This window comes from Anarrhichthys ocellatus, unplaced genomic scaffold, assembly GCF_004355925.1.
Source record: "Anarrhichthys ocellatus isolate YVR2014 unplaced genomic scaffold, GSC_Weel_1.0 scaffold124, whole genome shotgun sequence".
NCBI lineage: Eukaryota > Metazoa > Chordata > Actinopteri > Perciformes > Anarhichadidae > Anarrhichthys > Anarrhichthys ocellatus.
Genome location: NW_022280154.1, coordinates 433,741 through 459,224, shown reverse-complemented (window position 1 = coordinate 459,224; position 25,484 = coordinate 433,741). Strand labels below are relative to the sequence as shown.

The following is a 25,484-nucleotide window of genomic DNA, read 5'->3' as shown; positions in this document are numbered from 1 at the left end:
TGTCCGACCTGTCACACCACCATTAACACCAGCAAACTGACTGATCTGAAATCAGTCCAAACACCGTGTGCAGTGGAGCCGTGCTCCGTAGACTCTCATGCAGTGGTTCCAGATGTTCTTCATGTTTTGGGTGCTTCAGTGGATGTGGAGCTGGTCGTGGTGAAACGTCGTGTGATAGTGATAGATACACCTTCTCCCTGAACAAACTGTGGAGCTGACATTAGCAGCGTACGTTAACACTTCGATGCTACGCTAGCTGCTGAATAACCCTGCTTTGCTGAATAACAAGCAGCATCAAGATTTCTCTTTGTGTCATTTTGAAATGAAACCAGCAACAACCAACATTTGCTAGCACACGACCTGCAAGTAGTCAATGTGCTTCCAACACCACCATGAGAGCACACACACACACACACACACACACACACACACACACACACACACACATGTTGACTTGTCATAGACGGAACTAGTGACAGTAAAGGTGAGAAGTCATGCCCAATAGCGCCTTTGCCTTGTCATGGGTAGCTTGAATAAAACACGCCTCCGATGGAGGCCACTGATCATTATCAGGGTAACTTGGTACATGTAAGAAAATTCAATCCTCCAGAATCATTTTCCCTTGATGACATTTCCTCCGCTTCACAGAGGCCGTTTCTTAATTTTCCCAAGCAGCAGCGGCGGTAGTGTTCTCGCTGCGGGGACGCATACAAAAATCCAATCTCGGTATTCAACTTGAGCCTTAGTAAAAGATAATAATGCATTTCGCTCCGGGCGGTGGGTGGAGACACACTGGTAATACGGCCAATTTACTGCGTTTTCTACAAGCCTGCTGTTAGGGGAGGAGCACGGTGGCGTTGTGTAACTTTGCAACACTTTTCAGCAGCTTTCGACTTCACACACTCCCTCAATCCCCTTCCCTTCTCGCTCCTCTCCTCTCATCCCTTTATCCCGTCCGCCTCGCTCCCCGCGTCCCTCAGCTTCCTTCTCTATCTGCGGCTCTTATAAGTCGTCCTCAGCCTCTCTCTCCTCTCCTTTCCCTCCTCACGGCGGCGTCACGCCTCAATGCCGCCACAAATCTGTCACGGCTGCTCTGCTCTTCCTTCCTTTTCTCCGTCCGCCTCTCCTCTCGCGTCGTCTTTTCGTTGCATCTCCTTCGTCTTCCGCTCTCTAATCTCCATCTGTCTCTCCTCCGTGTGGTCCAGATGTTACACACTGTAGACTGCATATGAGATGCATCCCTCCATCTCCAGCTGCCATGTTGCACCTCAGTCTCTGTATCACTGATCTTATCCCCGTGTCTTCTTTCAGTTCATTTAACAAGGAGCTTGATTATTTTCCTCACATTTCTCTGATTGTTTGAGGAGAATCCAACTGGAACGTTGTGTCTCTAATGTCCAGTGAGACGACTGAAGCTACTCTGTGTTTGGCTCATCAGAATTCTCTTTTAGCAGCTTTCCTCGTCTCGGAGAACAAATCCAGTAATTGGAAGCAAAGTAGTTTCTGCTTTAATGTTTAAAGCAGCTAAAACCATTTTGTGGTAAAAGTCATTTTGTACAACTTGGTGTATAATTAATAAAACAAAGAGGAAGCTGCACTGTTCAAATGTACTTCAGCTTTAAGTCTTCACAGCTTGTAAATCTATTTATGAGTTTTTGGGAGTTTCCTCCTCTGTGTCCATCCCTCCATCTCTCAGGTAACCGTGCTGCTCTCATCCTCCACTCACACTTCCTTGATTTATGTTCTCACTTTGACATATTTCTGCCAGCTTTTCCCAAATCCTCCTATTATTAGGATTCATTATTAAGAAGATATCCTGATCTTTTTGACAGTTATAAAGTAAACAGTTATAGCCATCGAGTGGCACACCATCTCAGTTTCTGGGCATAAAACAATCTGTTTTACTTTGATCAGGGATGTCACGATACCAGAAATGTAGCAGTCGATACCAATACAAGTAATTATCAAATACAAACGTCGATACCGCAATAAAAAACAAACATAAAACAGGATTGTACCTATTGGACCATGATTACCATCCAAATGAGTTGAATAATGAAAGTCCTGTTCTGCAGCGTTGACTGATGGGAGATATTTATGTCGTTTTAACAGTGAGTGGAGCGTCTGTCGGCACGTTAGCAGAGCAGCTGGAGCAACAACTGTTCTGTGCACGTGTTTCTGCTTTCACGTTTACAAGCTCACAACTTCTGCACGTCAGCGCCCCACTAAGAAGGGGACGCCCTGAACACTCTGGGTTGATTGTGCTCTGCAGGTTTTTAAAACTCCATCACATCACATCCTGTTCTTTTTTTAAATGTTAGCATAATCTAGAAGCTGCCAGAAGAAGAGCACCAAGCTTTCAACGCATTGCAGTCCAGAGAAGCTGCCAGTCGGAGTGCTCCTCCTTTATGCACATATTGAGAGGATTACACTGTCCTGCTCCCCCTCCTGTCTTGGCACCAAGAAACAAGCGGTTAGCTTTTGTTGCGGATCCATTCCCAGGGATTGTGTTAAAAGAACAACGTTTTTGCTCGTTTTTGTTAAACTGCTACGCTTTTCTCAAATGGAATCTTGGTTCGGGGATGTTTTTAAATCTGTTTGTCTAAAGGACACATCTATATATAAAGAAGCTGTGATGCAGGCTGTAGTGTTTTATCCCTTACATACAGATCCTTCAATTCCTTCACTCATGTTATTGCAGGTGAGTTTGCACTAGAGCTCTATTATGGGATCAGACTTGATGTTGTAACATACTCAGGTAAGGATTGGGGGGAAAGGACATACCTGCAATAAAAAGAGACCGTGATGATATACCTTTTTAAAATAAGGAGCCTCAGAAGACAATGTTGATGAACAGCGATATGTCGTAGTAAAAAATAGATACTTTGTTGTTCCATTCATTTGCTATTTAAAACACAACGTACTCCAGCTTCTCCCTCTCATCAGGCTGGCCTCGCTCCTTCCATTTCAACTACTGTTTTTATTCTCTTCTCCATCTTCTCATCTGCAGCCATTAAGGCAGCCCCCACCGCCCCATGAGCCGAGGAGTCCTGTTGGATACATTTACACTTCAAAAGTTATGGCGAGGGGCAAAACTACAAGAGAAAGAATGAGAGGAAGAGAGACAAAACAAGTTAGAGAGCCGGAGGACACAGTTGAGAGTGCGTGGGAGAGGCAGAGCGATGGTCTTAAGGGGGATAAAAATTCATAGGAGACTGAAAGAGGACGGATTAAGGGATGGAGCGTAGAAAGCATGGCAGCGACGGAGGGAGGTTGGATGGAGAGAATCGAACAGAGGAGTGAGGGGGTAAGAAAATCTTTAAATTGGCTGGAGCAGGGAACGGATGGATGAGCGACGTGCTGGGGAAACGGAGCCAAATCACAAGGCTCCAAAGTAGCAAGGGTCAGGAGGAAGCCTGTTAGAACCAAACTCAGAACATCCCTCAATGCACTGGGCGACTTTTATCTTGTTCACGTTCTTTAGTTTTCTCTCACGTGAACCTATGATTCTATTTCATTACATGAAGGCTGCGGTTTGCTTTTCACTCGAGCTGTATGCATGCAGTTGTGACCAGTCTCGTCTCTCCTGTTTTACGCACTTAATCCCACGAGGGGACATTGTTTTGCTACAGCAGCAATTATGGTACAGGTACAAATAACAGAGTGAAAATCTAAATCTAAAATGCAAACGCTTATAGATCCAAGACGAAACTGCCAGAAGGGAGGGACTCTGAGAAAAAGTTGCAATTACAAATCCATCTGCTACTTCAGGACCACGGACAGCGCAGTGGATTCATCAGCACACCACGCGGTGAGGCTCCTGGTGCTTCAGCTCCGAGGTGTGGACATGGATTCTAAGTTGCACAAACTAAAGCTTTGTTTATACTCGCGCTCTACAGAGCGAGCTCCGAGCAGGAACGGAGGCGTTCGTACTCGATGCGCTGCATTATTTTCTGAAACACCAGAAGGCGTACAAACAAAATGAACTGTGAACAATATAAAAAAAAGAGTGTAACATATGCACATAGACTTTAGGTGAAACCGGCAAAAAGCCATAAAGCAACTTCCACAATGACGAGGAGGGATTGTAATTGTCTAACTCATACCTCATATTCATAAACTACTTTATTACCTTTATACAAACCATGTAAAGGAACACGTCCAGTATTAAATGTGTTATAAACAAACAAAGGTTGAACATCCTGTAAACTGTTTGATTTGGCTGCTAAGTATTCACTCACATGTAGATTTTTAAGAGCTCCTTTAAAGAGAATTAGCCTTCTTTGAATAATCCCTAAACATCAAAATGGCGCTTTTATCAGCACACTATTTGTTGGAGTCATGTGATCACAACAAGTTACAAAAATTCAGAGGTGCACGACCAAGCGCCCACTTGCTGAGCCTGCCTGTGATTTCGGCATTTTCTGGTGCACCAGCTTCACCGCGGTGAGTATAAACTAAGCTTTAGATCTGTAAAGCACGTTGTAACCTGTTCAAAAATATATATAAATACATATATATATATATAAAGTCTTAAACCAGCTAATGTCGGCTCCTGTAAAAACTTCAACCTCTGCCCTTAAGCTGTACCAGCTGAGCTCACCCACAACCGTTCCCTGTAACTGCCAGTGGACACTTTGCACAGTTGGAAGAAACTTTAACTGCGGCTGCTGTGTAAAGATCGGTAAGTGCACTTGTACAGGTTTACTGTATCTATTCATAGCACACGCTGTGCTGAGAAGATGACAGAAACAAGACGCTCCTCTTATATAAATCAACAGAGCATCTCTGTAAATATGACTTTCTGAGAATCATGGGAATCATTACGATATATCATATTATAATAACTCATAACACGCGTATTAACAAAGGTTGCTGTTAATAGCGTATTGTAATGATCTTAATTGGTTTGGTACATGGAAGGCTGTTGTAAAAATAAACTAAAGGCTGATGATTCTCTGTAGTATCGGCAAATTTACTTTGGATAATTATTCACATCGCTGCCCAAATCCCACTTCAACAAGATTGTTGCTCCCCCGCAGCACGAGGCTCATACTTACTGCGTGGGAGTCTGATAGGATTGTTGATTAAATCCAGGAATCCAGTGATTACCTCGCTAGCTGCTGAGATATTTGACTTTCAAACACCAGTGACTCTGTTTTGGAGGAACTGCTTATTAGGAGCGGCTTATCGTCTGTCTATAGAATTCGATTTTCTTGGTAATTAAATGCCGTGTGACATCTGAAGTTTGAGTCTCCAAGTAGGATCGCAACCCGGGTTTGGCATGGCTTCATATGTGGATCAGAACCCTGCAGATGATGGACTCGGCTCAGGACGATTATATGGCTCGTTTGTCTCCGATGTAAAAATGTGAGCGTGTTGTTTAAGTCAGTTACAGGCCGCTTTACCTCAAAATAACCACTGAATAAATAAGCTGCTGTTGCAAAACTGACGGCTAAAACTTGACCGAATGCTTCTTTAATAACCGTGTCCCGAGTCCGGGTAATCATCTTAAAGACTTGCTCTGACTGCGAGGTTCGAGTCTGCAACCTCGCTTCCTGCAAACGTATATTTCCAAACAACTAAACTGAATGATTGAACTTAGTCTTCAGGCTGAAGTGTCACGGCTTTACCAAAAGAAGGCTCGCAAACACCCATGAAGCAAGGAATCTATATCCTAGAGAGTGTGCATGCATGAGCGTGAGTGTATCAGCTCACCTGTGTGCACACATGCACCTGGCTACAACAGCATTTGGAAACACCGGCAGCAAAGCAAGTAATGAGCCCCTGCAGAGACAAACAGAAAGTAACAGTTGGTGAGGTGGGAGTTGAAATAGATTGCAGGCAGCGCTGAAGGAACGGGCCTTGACTTTGGACATAAATACTGGGACGCTGACTGCAAAAGGAGTGACCTGCGCATTCATCACAAAACTAAGTTTATTTTCAGACTTTATGTTCACATTCTGCACAGTGATGTACGCTTTCTGCCTTCTTTATGGATTGGCGGGGAAGAGGACTGCAGACGAACGGAGGGAAGATGGATGGCTGAACGTCAGCCATCCTCTCTCGGGGTTATCCGAGGAGGCAGCTGAACGAGGCCGGCCGGAGAAATGGGTTCAAGACTATCCGAGTCCAAAAACTCCCATCAGTCAGAGTCCAACTCTCTGCTCACAGAACAACCCAATTACCCAAATGGTGTAAACACTGTGAGAGATCTGCATACATGTATCGATTTAGATCAAAACACCAATAAGACGGTCGCTCTTCTTGAAGAAGAGTCCGCTGCTGAACAGGACGTGATGATATTTAATGCTTATGCAAGCAGCAACAGCAGCTGATGAGGAACAACAAAGACGAGGAAGCGCACGTTGTTAAATTGAGCATCTTTATTACCGTTCTTTGGGCCGGTGCCCAGCTGCCCACAGGTTGAACACCAGCTGGCAAACTTTGAGGCAGTATGAAGAAAGGAATTACAATCTGTCTTCCCTTCCCTCAACGCCAGAGGACCGCTCGTTAGTGATGATAGAATGCAGCGCTTGGCCCCCGGGCAGCTCCTACAAATGTAGCTTACTAACCATTAAAGTTCTGTGAGGTTTAGTCAAATTCTTATGCATTCATCTATTTATTCATCTGGGGCAAATACAGCAACATGGTGCACGGTGTTTTGAATAAAAAGAAACATCAAATATCAATTCTTCATGCTTGGAAAGCCTAAAACAGCAAAGTCAAATGAAGGTAAACTGCTGCTGGTCTCCATCGCGATCAACTGAGCCTGTGACTCAATCACGCTTAGCTTGAGTTACAGGAATGAGTTTGACTGCCCCTCACTGTGGGATGACAGGTTAACAAACCTCCTGTTCAATAAACGACTGGTGAGTCCACGTGACCTTTGTTTACGGGGCCGTCGTGTTAATGGCTGCATTCCACACACACACACACACACACGCACACACACACACACACACACACACACTGGCACAGTGCGGGACAGTGGGCAGAGTTTTCACTCCATCAATCTGAAGTCTACACATTGAAACAACATCAGCAGCTTGTGCCAACATGAACCGACAGCTTTAGTGGCATGAAAGCAAAATGCCACACGGACTAAGAGCAGGCGCTCACACACATCCCGCTGAGCTTTTATTTAGAGGTATGAAGGTCGAAGGATGTTTGGATTAAACTGAGCTGAATTTAGTTGATGGCTAGGACACATTTAGCCATCGCTTGAGGAACATTTTAACAACTCTATTACAATATGTACTGTAGATAACATCAGCTTCAATATTATATAATCATTCAAAAACTATGTTGAAAGAAAACCTGAAAGCGTTTAACCTTTATATAACCAAGTTAATGCCGTAGGAATGGCTTGTAATTGCAGAATCAGAGTGTGCTGTCGTTACAACCTGTTCTCACTTGTTGGAAGTTGGGTTTAGTCCAGTGGTAGAGGGGCGTCAGTGTACTGAGGACTGCTGTGGCACAGAATAAAGGTTAGTGGGTTAGTGGGTTTAGTCCAGTGGTAGAGGGGTGTCAGTGTACTGAGGACTGCTGTGGCACAGAATAAAGGTTAGTGGGTTAGTGGGTTTAGTCCAGTGGTAGAGGGGCGTCAGTGTACTGAGGACTGCTGTGGCACAGCGCCTCTGCACTTAGTTTGGAAACAGGAACGCAAACAACAAACGACAACTTTTCCACTCTGGGAAGGACCAAACAACACAAACTTTACTGTCGGGCTCGTCTTTTGTGAGTTCGACATGACTCAGAGCGCTCCGGTATCAGTGTGCCGGTGTTATCACTCGCCTGTGTAATTTGCCCCATTAGGATTCTACCCCTGTAATCCCCCCCCCCCCCGCCTGTCGTCACAGGTGGATGCTTCCTTCCACTTTTCACGCAGAAACAAGATAAGAAGTTTGGGAGTGCCTCATCTCTACTTTCAAACACTCTCCTGGCTCCTAAGTGCTCGGCGAACAATCAAGATTCTCTCCGCTGATAGCGTCGCCCGGGCCCCGGATTTATCTTGATTACCATCCAAAAGCTTGTTTTCTCTAATGGGAGTTTGGAATTAATTTGTATCCCCGCGTTGAGCGGAGCGGAGTGCAGCGCAGCAGCTCGGTCGGCTTCGAGACTGAGACGGAGGAAGACGGCAGCAGGAAGAGAGGACCAGGAGGGGAAACAGAAAGCAATTGAGATGTGTGACAGAGATTAGAAGGTGACAGTCAGAGAGGCAGGCCGAGCGAGGGGCGACTCTTTAAACTGTGTTTTACTGATTCTTCTTGTTCCCTCCGTCTTGCTCTCTTCCCGCGTGACTCTCACTTCAAACCCTTCACGTGAAGACTCGTTCGATCATATCTGACGGAGCAGCTCTCTCTCTCTCTCTCTCTCTCTCTCTCTCTCTCTCTCTCACCACTTGTCTCTCCACCTGTCTCCCCTTCACACCGTCCTGCCTCTCTCTGAACGCTTCTTTCTGTCAATTCAATTTGACTTAATCCGTAGCAGCGAACGTTTGATTTGAGCTGCTGGTCGAGCACGAAACTGATAAAAAACACAAGAGCATAATAAACGGGTTCTTCTAAAGTACGATTAACGTTAACTGTCAGTGTTGCAACATTTGGTGCAGATCTGCTGCGCTGACGAGGACGTGGACCTGTGTTTTACTATATTAGATATTCACATTGAGAAAGACATTAACAGATGACTGATACAGGATTTAAACTATAATCAATATGAAATGCTGCCCACGTCTGATCAGATCACCTCAGTCCTTTCTGTTTCACATCATCTCTCGTTCTGCTTCTCTTGATCTCATTTTGAGTCAGTTCAAGGAGCATGACTAGATGTGAAAACATGCTTCACATGTAAACAGCGTGGTGAGTTGTCTCTCTCCTTTCTCACGTTGTAATGTTTTACATCACTTAGTTGAATCAATTAAGGAGATGAAACCAGTCTCTAGATGAAATCTGAGGATGAAGACCTTTTTATGAGGTCAGTTATTCAAGAAGTCCACAGGTCAATTCTATCACCAGACAAGAGCAGCGACAGTGAATGATTTAGCTAAAACCACCGGGTTTCACTATCTCTGACTAATAGACATAAACTAAACAAAAGGTGGCCAATAGCAGTAAAAACCTAGAGCAGCTCGTCAGCAGTTACATGTGCTTATGTTAACAGGAAGCTGCATTGTTAAGAGGACGCTTTGTAAATCATCTGTGACTGAAGGATCCATATCTGACACAAAGATTATTTAACAACGTATCTAACACATCACAATCTCCAAGTCAGGTTAAATCATAAAACTCTGCCATTACACAGTTTCTATGCCCTGAAACATACGACGGATGCGGCCTTCAGGGAGCATGCCATGCCCTGAAGTATAAATGATGAAGAAAGAAAGTTAACCAAGTTTAGGCTGTGAGTTTCAAAGGCCAGACATCCCAACATTTAGTTTATCTAGATAATAACTAGATAAACTAAATGTTTAAGACCAATGAATACATAACCGTAAACCTTAAGATCAAGGTAAAGAAACACGTTTTTTCTTTTAATCCAGTGTAAGTTAGCATCTGCTCTTTGTTAACATGATCCTGCAGTGTGTATTGAGCAGCTTCTTTGGGGTGGACACGGATCTCTGCCTTGCTTAAAGGCATCTCAGCGGTTCTCAGATGCCCAGCCAGAATATCCGAGCCAGCCGCTCCAGCTACGATCCCACATCTTAACTCCGCCGCCCAAAAACCCTGCAACTAGGTGGCCTCGCCCGGGACGGCAGCAGAATCTGTGTTCCTGTGTAGGAACAGATGTCTCTGGCTCTGCGGGTGGATTGGCCCCAAAGCTGCAGTGTGTAATGGAAGACATTTTCAGACGGAAGGTCTATAAAGAAAAAAAAAAAGGTGAGCTGACTGCTGGGAGATGCAAACCGACTCTTTAACCTGCCACCATCTGTCACTGGGTGGCTAAGTGGAACAGCCGAACACTGATTATGCTCTCTGTGATTAATGGCAGCAGAGCTTCAGTGACCAGTGGCAGTGAGGCGGTGGGGTGTCGGTTGAACAGAGTAGAACTCTCTATTCACAGACAAAGAGCTTTAGAGGAGGAAACACTTGGGACGCGGTTACAATCGTCTCTTCAACGGGACTTTTGTCATCCGACCACGCAGGACGCAGTAACTGTCTGCACGCTCCGAGAGATCGGATCTCGCTCGCATCAGGATCCGATCATCCAGACCTGGCTCGCGCTGAGTTGTGGACAGCATGTGGGCACAATCTATCAGACGAAGGTCTCCTTCATCCCCCCCCTGGACTCACCATGAGCACTGAGCACACGGTGCATCATTATCATCTCATGAGACAAAATGTGTTATTTGAGGCAATACACAGAAATGCAGGAAAAGTGACACGTCGCTTCTATTTTCAACCGCGGCTGCTGGTTAATTGTTGACACATCCCGCTGTTCCCGATGCTGGCGTTGTCTTCTTTTTTGCATGACTTTGGATTCATATCCTTGGGTTTATTTCGGGGCCGAGTCTGGATCCCTTTCAGATGGAGCTCATGCGCCACATTACACACACTGTAACTCACGCTGTGTGAGGAGAAGCAGGAGGACGGGAGGTAGTGAGTAGACAACTTTGGTTTGGGGATAACTCAGACCTCGTCAAATAAAAGATTAAGCAGTCTGCTGGATGTTTACCCCGAGGCTGTGCGTAAGACGATGACACGAATCATCCCACGACCTCCGGGTTAACGAGGCCCGCGTGGTGACAGCTGAGTTATCTGGCTCTGAACCCGAGCGCCTGATTGAGCGGGGGTGAGGGCGAGGGCTGCGTATACGAGCGAGGAGCAAAGGGACCAGTTTGTACAGATGTTGATGAGGTCTGTTAGAGTAATGGGAACCAGTGACCTCATAAAACCATCGCTGGTGGACGGATCAATACCCAGCGAGACAATTGAAAGCAGCGTGTGTGTGTGTGTGTCGGTAATACGCCTCCACCTGTCCACCCCCATTCTACACATCACCTGTTCCCTCTTCTTTCATCTCTGCTTCTTACATGCTTTTCTTCCACCCTCCGCCAACCTCCAACAATAAATCCCCCCCCCCCACCCACCCACCCTCCTCCCCTCCCACTCTCCTCTCCAGTCGTGACTGAACACTCCCCCCCCCCGGCTCCGCCCGCCTCTCTTCATTTTTCTTCGACTCCGATAGCTTCTGTCCAGAACACGACCGGCACGACTCTCTGTCCAGAGGGAGCCGGCTCGGAGACCTTGGTCCATATGCTGTACGGGAAGGAGGAAGTGGGTGGGGGGGGGGGATACCAACTACAGTATGTTAAAAAGAGGGATGGAAGAAGAGAAGGATAGAGAGAATACATCAAAGCTATAATAACTAAATGTCCAGCAGTGTTCAAACAAATAACTCAGATGTGCAATGCGGCAGTGAGGAGAGAATGATTATAAAAACAGCAAATGATTGTGAAAGAAAGAAAGACGTGAGGATGGAGCAATGTGGGACTGGAAAAAAATGAAAGGATGAGAAAGATGGATGGATGAAGAAGTAGAAGAGGACAAAAGGAGAATAGTGTCGGACTAAAGCAGAGAGAGCACCAGGAAGAGGAGGATGTCTGGCTCCTCTTTTCAGATACCTATCTTTGCTTCTTTGGTGCACAAGTCAAGGTGGGAATTGTAATGAAGTGTATTCACACACACGCACACACACACACACACACACACACACACACACTCACACACACACACTCACACACATCTGTGCATGCAGAAATTGACACACTGAATATTCAGAGCCAAATCGGATCATGAATAACCAGCAGGGGGGCATCTGCTCTCTCTAATTCTCCCCAATGTTTCTCGGTCTCACGTTATGCTTCATCTTCCTCTCTGGAGACGCTCCTCCTCCTCCTCCTCATATTGTAATGTAAAGCAGAGGACTCTCTTTTAACTAACCCCATGACCATTAGCATGAAGCTGCCAGTATATGCTATACGGTCGAATACCTATTCTACCCTCACTCCGACCTCCATTTAAAGGGGGAGGATGTGAGGAGCTGACTGCCGTATGAGTGGAGACGGGAAGGTGTCAGCAGCTGAGGGCACGTTCATGAGCAGAGAGAGAGGAAGATGCAGAATCCCTTCAAGATGTCAGGAGACCAGTTTGAGATGTTACTGAGACTGAGATCCAGCTGATTATTTATTCATTTATTTACTATTTCTCTTATTTTGTTGTTACTAACAGTCTTTGTTTTTAATTTCACTTTTTTGCATTTCTTCATCAACTTTCTTCTTGTTGTGTTTGTATCTCTTCCTGTCCTCGGTTGAATGTGGGGGTTATTTATTGTGTGTTTTTAAAGCACTTTGAGCTACATCTCCATGAATAAAGTGATTATTATTGAATATAATGAAAGACAAAGACCTGAGAAGCTCGCTAGCTTGTCCTCACAAAGAGAGAAGTGACGTAACAGCATACACACCGCACGCCTTGAACACAAAACTCCATCCATGTTTCCATTTGTCTCCCACTATCGGTGTCTTTAGTCCCCGTCCTGCTCTGGTCCCCCTGCAGTCCAGAGTCTCTGACTCAGTCGCTGCCTCTGCTGGGGCTCCAACACGCTCACATTCATACAGGCTTCAAGTGTGCACATGCATGAGCTGTCAACCAACACAATCCATGAGCCCGGACCCACAAACATGTGCACGCACACCAGCACACGCAGTGGCCTTGTTGCCTGGTAACCAAAGTTACTTTTTTTAAGAAAATCATTGATTTGAGCAAAGTGATGAGAAGTTAGGGAGATGAGGAAGGAGGAGGATGAGGAGGAAGAGAGAGAGAGGGGGGGGGGGGGTAAAGAGTTACAAATCTGAAAATGAGACGGCGGCGGATGAGCAGAATGCACAGACTGGTGACAGAAGAGCAGACTGAGGAGAGAGAGGAGTGAGCAGTCACTGAGTAATGGAGGAAGAGTTGTGTGATCCATTCACATCATGTGCACATCGGACACAGAGAACGGTACCACCACATACTTATAGAGACTAAAGTCCTTTACACACCGGGGGCGGGACCAATACATGACACAGAAATACACGTGGCATCAAAACTATTCACGGTGATGCAAATTTGCGACGGTTGCAACACTTCTCAATAAAAGTTTAAAATGCATTTGTGCAGACAGAGGACCAACTACTGTTGTTCAGCCTAAGCTAACAAAGACAGGACGTACACCCAGGATAACCCCGTCTCCCTCGGGGCCGGTGCTCTCTGACCGGGTCAAAGCTTCCAGCCTCACTAATTGGCTATTTGGCACGACAGATGACTTTTAATTCATCTGGACGGGCGGTAATTGGATGTCTTTGGGAAGCAACAGCTCACGAGCTCAACAAGGAACACTGGGAAGAGAACAATGAGGGGAGGGGAGAGGGGGAGTAATAATTTGGCCTATGTTGATGGTGTTGCTCTAAAGGGCACCGGTTTGATCCCTCAGACTGGTGAGGTGGTGTGTACGGGGTGAGAGCGGAGACATTTCTCAGTTTTAACAGGCGATTAAAGTGCTGCTGAGGAAAGGTTTTAATCCCTTCGGAGATCATTGTTGGTACTTCACCGAGAATTACAGTGGCCTTTTGAAATGTCTCTTCCTTTGTGTTTCCAGCGTTTTCTATAATATGTGAAACTGTACACGATGTTCTTTGGTTGGTCAAAGAACTGACAACAAAAGCGTAACTCTGGGGTTCAGACAGCATGCCGACTGCTGAGGAGAGAACAACTCATATTTCAGAGGAAAGTACCACAACAAACACGACCTGCTGATGATTCCAAGATTCATCTTTTTTTATATACGAGATTCATCAATGTTCATTCCCAATGGACATTAGTGAACCAGATATAATTGATTGAAGGAGAAATGAAATCTGTGCCGTCTGGGATAAAGATTTAATAGAATCAGATACATTACTCTGGAAAGAACACATAATGTGATGAAAACAGACATTTCTTCTCCCCGAAGTTGCTTGTTGTTATTCAAGGACAAAATGCCGTGATCGATACGTCATCAACTATGTTTCTTCAAATTCATTCACGTCATTGTGGATGCCCACTCTGTTTGCAACACAGGACTCTGATTTCACTCAGCAGTCGTTTCATTTACTGAACATTATAGAAACGTGATCGTTATATTTTAGCTGTATGTGTTAATTTCCTCCTTTTAAGACACTAGTACAAATATAGTTTGACCTTGTATTTCAGTCAATATGTATCCGTTTACGATGTAACGGGCGGTATGGATCAGCCGTAGGTTTCATGGGTTATTCAGTGGCAGTTCTTTTCATGAAAATAATAGTGACAGCACCGTTCCCCTCAAATAATTTCTTTGCAAAAAAAATAGCATAAAAACATACAGTATATTCTAGGAGCCCCTAGACGGGTTGAAGAGAACTGTGGTAATATATCTATTGATTCCACGTCATTTTATTCTGATGGAAGACTTGTTTCTTGCTTTTCACTTTGTGGTTTCTCGTGTATTTTAAAAACTATATGCCAAAACAAATCATTAAATCAAGGGAAGCCTGCTCAACACAGGTGCAACACCACGGAGTGTCACGGTGGTTCACACCTCCCTTGTTCCAATCAGAGCAGACAGCCTCCGACTTGCGTCACATTTACATTTTAGAAATGAAGCAGAAGCTGTTATCTACTTCAGAGTGGTTTACAACGAGGGCAACAACAGAATGGGCTGAAGTTATTTCACTGGAATCATTAGTGAGAGGTGCACTGGTCAGAGACATCCCGGCAAGAGATGGAACAAATACTCCCGTTCCTCCGACATATTCATGCATATAAATGACTCATTTCTTGTTGAAATGGAGACGTGTTAAGAGGACAAGGGAAGACCGGGTGGAAGTAATTAGAAGGGTTGTGGAGAAGTTAAGGAGAATGTGGTTAGGAAAAGTTCACCGATCAAGTTTAAATGTATTCTTTGATGTAAGGACTGATTTCAATGACTAGAATCTGGGAAATGTTCATCTTACGCAACTTTAGGAGTTTATAATAGCAGGCCGTTACTCTTTTAGCTTGATTTGTCTGGTCAGGTTAGAGGACAGCTGTTTGAATTTAAAATGTAAGTCTGTGTCAGATGATTGATCAGCGTGAAGCACGGATTCATCAATCGCACATCATCTGGATCACAGACACATGTAGCGTAAACAGCTGCAGCCACTTATAAAGGCTTTAGTTTAGAAGTTTAATTAAAACTACCATACCAATAATATAACATATAGATATACATTTGGACCATATCAAATACACTGCAGGTGGGATTTCACTCGAGACGTTGCTGACAAAAAAGGAAAATGTGCTAAATTTGAAAAGAAACAGCTAGAGGACAAACTTAATGACAGTACATGGAAATACAGACACACACTCCTCAACAAAGACATGCAAATGCATGCACACTGAAAAACACACATAGATGCACATGTAAGGACGTACACGCACACACATTCACACTGTGAAAGATTAGCTCAGTACACGCTAGGGTACAATCCTCTTTGAGGGACTTAAACTTTCTCATTACACGTATACATCCGGATTTCCTTCCAGGCAGCGAGAGGATGAATTTTAGTGAGAAAGGGAGGAAGATAAAGTAGAGACAGAGAGAAAGCAAGAGAGAGAGATAGAGGTGGGGAAATTAAGAGATGATAAGAGGGAAGTGGGGAGAAAGAGAGAGAGAATGAAAAAAAGAAAGAAAGGGAGTTGGGAGTGCCAAAAAGGAGGAAGTGTGTGTGTGTGTGTGTGTGTGTGTGTGTGTGTGTAAGTGTGTAAGTGTGTGTGTGGTGTGGTGTGTCACCGTGACATACAAAGGTGATTGGAAGGTAATCATGGCGGGTGCAGCGCGAGGGGAATGATAATGGACTCACACTGTATATATTCAAAAATAAACTTGGACACACACACAAACTGTGCAGCTGCATGCTGGAACACAATAAGACGGACTGATATCAAAGAGGAGCCGTCACTCAGGGCCACAAGCACCGAGCGTTAACTGTACACTGTGAGCAGATAAGGACGTGCTCTCGCTCATCAGATCATAAAGCAAGAAAAGCTGATTTGGGGATCATTCAGAACAAAAGAATTTGTGCATTCTGGCACAAAATGGAAAACAAAAGTCTCTAAATCTGTTTGTCCATGTGCAATTCAGTTTCTACTGCCCTCTTGGTGCCCATTTCATCTCAAAGAGACTTCTATCTGGTTAAATAAAGTGAAAGACAATGATGCCTAATGATGAGTTATGTTTTCAGTGGTGGACTGCATCTTGCGTCTAGTGATGCAATGGATTATGGGTAGTCCCTGGTGCTTAAAAGGTCTGAAGGGGGCCAAACACATTCGCTCACATTTTCCCCTGAACAAGTATGAGTCATGGTAAAGAGGTTAAGGCCATTTGGCAACATGCGTCATCTTTATAAGAGCTAAGCTGCTGGTCTTTGTCTGAAGGTCAAACATTTATTATTGCATTCAATGGGCTTCAATGTCTCCAACAAAATAATAGAAATCCATCCATCTATCAATCCATCCATCCATCCATCCATCTATCAATCCATCCATCCATCCATCCATCCATCCATCCATCCATCAATCCATCCATCAATCCATCCATCCATCTATCAATCCATCCATCCATCTATCAATCCATCCATCCATCCATCAATCCATCCATCAATCCATCCATCCATTAATCCAGCTTGCTGACAAAGATCAAACTCTTCCTCATCTCAGTCTATCTCACACACACACACACACACACACACACACACACACACATACACACACACACACACACACCAACACATTTCCTCTCCTCATGACTCAAAGACCCTTTGAACCAGGTCACGGAGGTATTGTGTTGCCATGGCAACTGTGACGCTGGCACCAGACGTGTGTTTCCATAGTGCCGGTCGGTACCTTTGGCACCAACCCCCCCTCCCCCCGCTGCTCTGTGGACAGTGTGTGCAAACATACACCGAGTGTAAATGAAAAAGAAAGACCATCCGTACTGTGTAATGATAATTTAACGATTCAGCCGACTGAAAGGTCGTCATCAGCCTCATAGATGTGGGCTAGGAGGAGCCTGCTACACCTACTAGTGTAGGAGGAAGTCATGTGACATTGTATAAAGAGAGACAAAGTCCGCGTAGGGAGGTCGTGTAAATTAGGGTCAAACAAACACAGGACTTTCACCCAGTAGACCTTTGGAAGTGTCCCGAGTGAAACCAAAAGCCAACGCTCACTCATTCTGCCGTATTTCTGTTACGTAGTGTTGGGATTCAAAATGGCAACTTTCCTTTTGAGTGTCGGCAGCTCGCCGCACGCGCCCTCTACCATCAAATATGTTCTCTTAAACGGTTATTTTGGGCACATCCAAGGATGTAAGTTGGAACCGCACTCATTGGGGAGCACTGCCTGTTTGTTATACATAATTGAATGTCTTGTGCTCCAAAAGCTGTTGAAAGGGTTTTCTCTAAACGTTTTTCATAAGTTATGTCATTTTTCTCACTTGGCTCACATTTTTGGCACCCGATTGTTTCTACAGTCATTTGAGAAAATATTTCTCATCACAGGTTTGTATATAACGTACCTACTTACGTAATGGCAAGTACGGAAGTGATGTAACAAGCATGCTTAATTTAACCCAAACCACAATCTATTTCCCGAAACCTAACCAAGTAGTTAGTTGGCGAAACCAACAGTTGTTACGATTCAAGATTAAGTTCACTTTCATGTTCACAACGTGGTAAGTGTAGTTTGGCCCGTCTGAAGCATTAGAATGCTCAAGAAAACGGCCATTCGATCAACTGATAACATGTCAAATGTGTGCAAAATCCAGCTTCAGAGAGGCCAAGAGACCTGTAAACACAACACAACTGCTTGGCCATACAAACTGATGCGTTGGACTTAGACGCATTACTCAACACATATTATCTTAGGCATAATTATATCTCGGCCTCTAATGGAACAGTTCTGATCATTTGTTTGTGGAAACGGAGGACTAAATCCCTGGAGTACCCATCTAACAATCAGAAACACATATATATATAAACGCAGGACAGCTCAGACGAGGCAATTCATTTTCAACCCCGTCCAACTTGATTTAAGATGCACAGGTCTTCCTGTTTTGGGGAGCAGTCAGTGTAATCTGTAATGCATCTATTGCAATATAATAAGGTCTATGTCGAGCCTTTATTAGATAGTAATAATGGAATCTGGATGGGGATCCAAAAGAAATAAATACCAACCGCTCAGATTTTAATAGCATAAATGTTTCTGCCTGAAGCATCATTTTTAATATTGGCAATAATTACCACAATTTACGTATTCCTAATGTGCTATTACCACGATAATGCGTCTATGTTGTAATGCTTTTACAGCTAAAGCTACTTATTCACTTTCCCTTTAAGATATTGAAATTGATTTACATTGTTTGTGTGGCCTTTGCGATGCATTTCATTGGCAACGTGTCTTTGATCTCTCGAGCTAATTGGTGAGGAGTCTGTCGGTGTGTAGGCAGGTTCACAATTACAGGCTTATGGAAATCTGCTTCCACTCAACTAAATGGGATCCAGAGGCTTTAATGAGGTGATTGATTATGCAAGGTTAATGTGTTTGGAACGACGACATGGCTTCTTGACAGGTTTCCACAGGTGAAAGTGTTTTTTAAAACCAATACAACAGTTTAAATTGAGAAATCATGTATTTCCACCCCGTTTAACTTGAGGGGGCTAATGCTCAGCAAAACACCCTCGTCTAAATTCTCAGCATTACCCCTTACTCCCAATTGGGAGCCTGCTAGTACAACTCCAGTCTTCTACTCTTGGACGCTGCTAAGCTCTGTTGGGACAATTAGCAGCTGAAGGAGAAGAGAATATGTCTCATTAATTCACTTTATAATTGGCTCCCATCTTTTCTGGGGATTTGAAATGGCAACTTTCCTTTGTGGCGGCCGCAGCTCGCGCCTTCTACCATCAAATGGGTTCTCTTAAAAAGGTTATTCTGAGCATATCCAAGGATGTGAATTGGAAGCACACTCATTGGGGAGCACTGTTTGTTATACATAATTGAATGTTCTCATGCTCCAAAAACAGGGGGAAAAGTTTAATCACCATTTCTCTAAAGGTTTTTATAAATTATGGCATTTTCTCACTTGGCTCACATTTTTGGCACCCAATTGTTTCTACAGTCATTTAGGGACATTTTCTCTCAACACAGGTTTATATTCAATGGTATCACTTCAACCATTGTATCCAACATCCTCTTTCTGACAGCCTCAAGTCTCACTGTGACAAACATAATGTGGCACATTCAACATGATGCATTAACTTGCAGTAAATAGGTTAAATAGCTTCCACGTCTGGGACATGAACGTAGGTGGCAACACCGACAACACCTTCAAGCAAACCCAGGACTGCTGTGTCAATGTCAATGTTTCACACTTGTATCATTATCTATTCGTCTCAGGCTGCATCCACACTACTACGTTTCCATTTTTAAATGCATATCGTTTGCTACGTTTACAGCTAGCGTCCACACTGCTCCGGAGTTTTGAAACTCCAAAAACAGAGGGGTTTGAAAACGCTACCGTCAGCCTGTTAGTTTGAAAGCTCCAAGGTCGATTCGTACCGTGGACGGGCGGAATCGGAGACCTTTGAAAACGATGAAGTAGACACCCACGTTCACTACTCGATGTCTTAGCAGTCACGGCATGTCCTCCCCTGATTTGTCACGCCACAGAAAGAAAATAAACCATAACAGCCTAGATTACCGAACCAGGTTAATTCAACATGGATTATGGATTACAGGCGTATCTCACCATGTTGTCTTTACTAGCAGCTGTTGTGCAGTTAAATTCTGCATTTTATAATTCTTCTACTGCCGACTTGCGGAGGAAGCAAGCGGCGTGTCCAGCGACGTTATCGGCCCTACAGAGCGGATGCTGCGGACGCTTGAAGTCACGGTTTGCCACTTTGAGGAGGGCCATGGACACAAACCGGAGGACTTTCCTTTTCTTATTTATACTTATTTTCTTCTCCACAACTACTGTATTATGAAGTCCACACATGAACTGTAAAAGAACAAAACTGCTCTCCAGTACGACAGACTTCAGCCACAGCAGAGCTACGAGTGAGATCAGACAACAACGAAACCAAGAAAACAAGTGAGACGTGTTGATTAAATGTATTGAACCATAATCCAGTAAAACTTTGATTTGTATGTGTTTATATTATAGTGAATTTGATGTGTGAGAGAGAGAGAGCAAGACCTGCAGCTTTGTAACTAAGTCTGAAAAATAAAACAGGTCTGTTTGAGTTTATAGAGGAAGAGCTTAGGTATCAAGCACAACCTTTTTTTTATTAAACCCTGGTTTTAAACAGAAACATATTGGTGTGGCTGTAGCCTTAATGCACTAACTGCTGCATGCAAAAGCTCTTAAGTCCAGAACAGTAGCTACAGTTCAGTGTAGTTCTGAGTACAAATAAGCCTGCACTCTATGAGTAAAGTGTTTACAGATCAGAGCTCAGCTCCACCACCTTATGTCCAATTTACTCTGGCTGCTGTGTGAACTACACCGTATCATGAGCTATTTACTCAGATTTAATCAGATGTTCATGGAAAAGCAAATGTATTCATCAATTTGTTGTAGGAATACATTCCTGACTTGTTTACCCAAGTGGAGCTCCCTCAATAATACATTTTAAGTAAAGAAATTAATTTGTTACTCAATGCAACCAGGACACAATGGCCTTATGTTTGCTACAGTACACCTGCAGACCTCTGAATCACTTGACAACGTTGGATTGACAGGTCTGGAACCAGGCTCCAGACCAGGCTTTTTACTGGAACCTTTTTACTGGAACTTTTTACTGGAACCTCGGGATTCATCGGTCCATCGACTTTACGAGCCACGGCAAAGGCTGTAAATTGCACCTGGGAGCTGAACTTTGCATGTGAGCGGTTGTATATGAGATGCGTGTCTGCTCCGGGGATCTAGAGGGAGCCGTACTGAGCTAATAATGCATGGTATGGTGATTCAAGTGAAGCCTCTTGTGCCTCCCAGGCTAATTATCCAGGTCTCAGTATGTCTAAACCTTTCCTTTTCCTCTCCGCCAACCACTCGGAGTCGATTTCCTGCATCTGGTTATATTCCCTCATTACTTAAGAGCTGCCTGCTGCCTCTGTGTTACTGCTTCACTCTTATTTCATTCTTTGCTTATCCTCTACATTTCCCTCCCTATAATTTCCTCTCTACCTTCCTAGTTTGTAAGATTGTTTTGCTTATTATACCTCTGAGGGATCGTAGAAATTGCATTTGGTTCGAGTTAAATGTGTGTGTCTGAAAATGGCCCTGTTACTATGCAGGCTGATGGACTGCAGGCTGCTGTGAGCATAAATTGCTTTTTCTACTCGCAAATTATGTCACTAGTGGTTACATCTTGTAAAGCCTCACTATTTAGATTGCTTAATAAACACTGATTGTATTCTGGGCCTCGTTGTTCTAAGATGGCTTGGTGCTTTGGAAAGGATGCATGGGTCGTCCTTAAGTCATCGTACTTTCCTGGGAGAACCATCCTGCCACCCTGTTTATAGACCAAGTGTTCATGTCACTTCAATGACAACTGAACTACAGTTGTTATAGGAAAGCAAAACACATTGTTAAAATGATATGAAGATTATTGCTGTGGTTAGATAACATGTTAATACAGATAAATGATCTTGAACAAGACACAAACTCAGGCAGCTAGTGCCGCACACGAATGCCAGTGCACACATGCACCATCCCAACCAAAGTCTTTTATATCACTGTGTAAATGTCACCCTGCTTCCTGCACTGACCGTCGCCACTGAACATGAATCTTTAATGCTGGGTAGCTGAATAATCTGGAGGTGACGGCTGGACCAACATGTAAGCTGCACTAAGCCGCTTTGCGGTCCATAAACATTCACTTATGTATCGAGTAAGATTGAAGACTCTCCACGTTTTGTCTTTTTCTGCTTTTCCTCGTCTTTCCTTCTCTGAATCTTCAATCCATCATCCTCCCACTCTCCCTCTCTCCATCCTTGTCTCCCTCTGTCTTCCATTAATTTGTGTTCCTGGTACCCCCGAGCTTCTTCCTTCCCCTCTGTTTTCCTCGGCCTGTCCACTCCCTGCGGCCCCCATTACAGAGAACGGAGGACGTTTTCTCAGCCTCGGGGGCAGCAGTGATCATGTGCTGTTAAACCTTGGTGCCGAGAACAAAGGTTCCCATGTGCGCACACACACACACACATACACACACACACACACACAGAAAGATAGATAGAGAGACAGTCAAAGCACAAGCACACACGTGTGTGTATTCGTCCATCCACGTGTCCATCGCCTCTGTGTGTGTGTGTGTAATGAAGACGGGGAGCTTCATTAATGCCGGTCATTAACAGGCTCTGAGGGCTGAGCCAGCAATAACACACCACTGGGCTAAATGAGACACCGAATGAAAACTCTCTCCAGTTCTTCCTCTACTGTGAAGTCTCTCTCCCTCTTCTGCTCATTCATCTCCGCCCTTAGGATGAAGAGGGGGAGTATAGGCAGGGAGGAAGAACAGACATGAATGGAGAAACTCAAAAACAGATGGGAAAGAAACAGATGGAGAAGAAAAGGAAATGGGACAGGATGAAAAAGGAGAGAGAATCAGGTAAGATAACAGGAGAGCAGGGATGAATAGAAAGATGTACAGTAGGCTGAGCGGGAAGACCAATTCAAAAACAGATCAAAAATGTAGTTGCAGAGTGCTTGACGGGCAAAGAGCACAGAGAGGATGAGCTGTGGCAGTACAGCGGTTTATTTTCCGCATTTGTTTGTTTCAATGCATATAAATCATCACCAGCTTCATCAACAGTACGATTGTGTGTTAAAGCATCTGTCGCACGGAAGCCTCAACAGGGACAAACAACCCTGAAATAACAAGTCCTCCCAACGAAATGAAAGGAAAGACCCGGTTAGAACCCGGCAAATGGAGAGCGATGTGGTTTTGTTTCCGAAACATAACTGAACAGAATTATTCTAAGCCCGACCATGATGTTTTTCCAAAATTTCCAAAATAAAATTTCGTTCGGTAACGAAATATTGTCCCATTCCAAGCAACACAAAAAGAGGAGGAGATAGGGGCCCTGAGATGACAGGACTTAGGGGACACTTTGGTCCCTTCGAGAGCAGAAGACAGACGAGAGTGGGGGATGAACAAAGGAAGATGATTGAGGAAGGACTGGCCTTCGGGGAGTCGTGTAATCTGAAAGCAAGAGACCTGCCCCGGGAAGGGCCAGCTGATGAAATCTGACAGAAAGAAGGAGTGAGAGGGGATAGAAATGGAGACCATTAAGAGTTAGTGAAGGATCATCAAAAAGGCATGTTGGGGTGTTTCTCTTTTCCTCTTTCTGATGTGGATTTCTTTGTGGTCTCTAAAGAAAGTGTATCTTTGTGAATATCCTCATCATTCCGTCTTTTTCCACCCTCACACACTCCCTGTTTTTCCAAACAGCAGGAAGATGGTTGTGAAGGTTTGGGCTCCTATTTAGACCCTGTGGCAATGCTAAGGGGGTCATTTCTGCTTTTCTAAAGATTGGATCAGACTGTTCAAACCACATCGTGTCACATCGGAAAATTGTAGTCATTGTGAAGTCATACACTCTCTATGATGGGGCAAAAAACAGTGTACGTTCCTGAATTTCCAGCATCTTGAGATCTGGAAATCCAACATGAACTGTCACAAAGACAGAATCAAAGGAGGAAGAGGAATTAAAGAACATCATTTTGTTACCATTAACGAATCCGAGCCCAGTCGTCAGGAAAAAATGCCATTGTATGTTTTTGCAAACCACGGATCAATGAATAGAAATGTTTTTGCATTCGGTAAAAGCAACTGACATAAATAGAGAGAGATTGTCATTGAAAGATAGGTGGGTAGACGGTTACACGGTATGATACGAGAGTATAACGAGCAAGAAAGTCTACTTAGGGCTGGAAATGTTGACTTTGGGGTTGTTACATAATGTTGTTACTCTTGTTACGTGAGAAAGTTTGCTCAGGACGGTTGTTATTTATTAACGCTAGTTACGTTGTTGCATTACGTTGTTATTTTAACATAAATCGTGATGTTTTAACCATGAGGCATTGTGCATGATATGATTGTCACGTCCGAGGGGCAGATCTGAGACTCAAGCGCAGACAGACACTGGAGACAAGGTGAAGTTGAAAAATAAGGTTTCTTTACTTAAAAAGTCATAAACAAAAACTGAAAGCGACTCCAACAGAGCAGGCATAAATTCAAACAGAAAACAAAAAATCCAAAGTCACAAAAAGGCAAACACGAGGGGGACACGGAGAGGGACGATCTGACAACCAGAACAGGGAAAGCAGGGGAGTATATATGTGTGGGGTGATGAGGAGATTGAAGGCAGCTGGGTGGACTGGGCAGGTGAGTAGGATGAGTGTAATGGAAACACACACACACACACACAGACAGACACAGAGACACAGGAACACAGCGGGCAAAGCCTAAACCGTGACAATGATAAGACATTGTATCCCTTGGTTTGCAGAAATGTTCAATGTTAAATGTTTTTTGTGGCGTTTGCTCAGCCAGAAGCTGTAAAAAACGTCACTATCATCAGATTAGCATCTTTCCAACGGTCCTTTAACACATCACGTGTGACAAACACTTTTGCAGAAAAAGTAACCAAAAGAAGCTTAAAATTAAAAAAACAAAAACATTTTATTCTTCATGCCATCTAAAATCTCGCCCCAAAATTTAACCAGATACAGAAAAATATATTAAATTCTGAGCTCCTCAACTAAGAAGTCATGATTGATTCACCCGACACCAACAGTCACCTGACAAAAATACTGTGAAGCTTGGACTGAACTGCAGGCTGATGAACACAGAGCAGAGAGGAGAGGAGAGGCTGTAAGTAGAGGGTGCAAAATGTAAACAGTTTGATATATACGTAGCATGTAGAGCCCCCATTCCCCCCCTCTAACATTCGTAAGAGTGTGGGCACTTGGAAGAATGTTGGGAAATAGATTCAAGTGTTTCCAATTACTGTAAAATAGATTATCAAAGAAATTCAACTTGCTTTTTTTGTTAGTTTTTCTGATTCATGGCAAGGTAACTGTGTTATACTGCACAACTTTGTTTTAGTTCTCTCTGCTTCTAGCCATGATTGTTCTGTTTCTATAGAGGTGCAGGACTTTTATATATTGCAGTGAAAAACGAGGCCACGGAGAGTGAAATGTGACGGGAGCAAAAAAAAACAAAAAAAAAGAACGCCCCGAAACTGCTTTGAGTTCAGAGAAATAAACAAAAATACAAAAGTTTCAATCAGAGAAATGTCATCGAATGGTTTGACAGTTAAATTTGGCAGAAAAATGCACAGTTCTCAAAGAATCTCAGCAGCAAAAATAAATAAACTAAC

General features: G+C 43.9%; 1 protein-coding gene across 2 annotated transcripts in view; it reads right to left on the bottom strand.

The window, feature by feature from the left end:
• Positions 1-25,484, bottom strand: part of LOC116399690 (protein phosphatase 1 regulatory subunit 29-like) — a 197,707-nt gene that overhangs the window by 91,434 nt on the left and 80,789 nt on the right. Inside the window, exon 3 of one of the 2 annotated variants that reach the window (XM_031877026.1) lies at positions 5,719-5,787. The exons of the other annotated variant lie outside the window; for it this stretch is intronic. The gene's annotated coding sequence lies outside the window, so the exon portion shown is untranslated. The remainder of the gene's footprint in view (positions 1-5,718; positions 5,788-25,484) is intronic. 2 annotated transcript variants of the gene reach the window in all.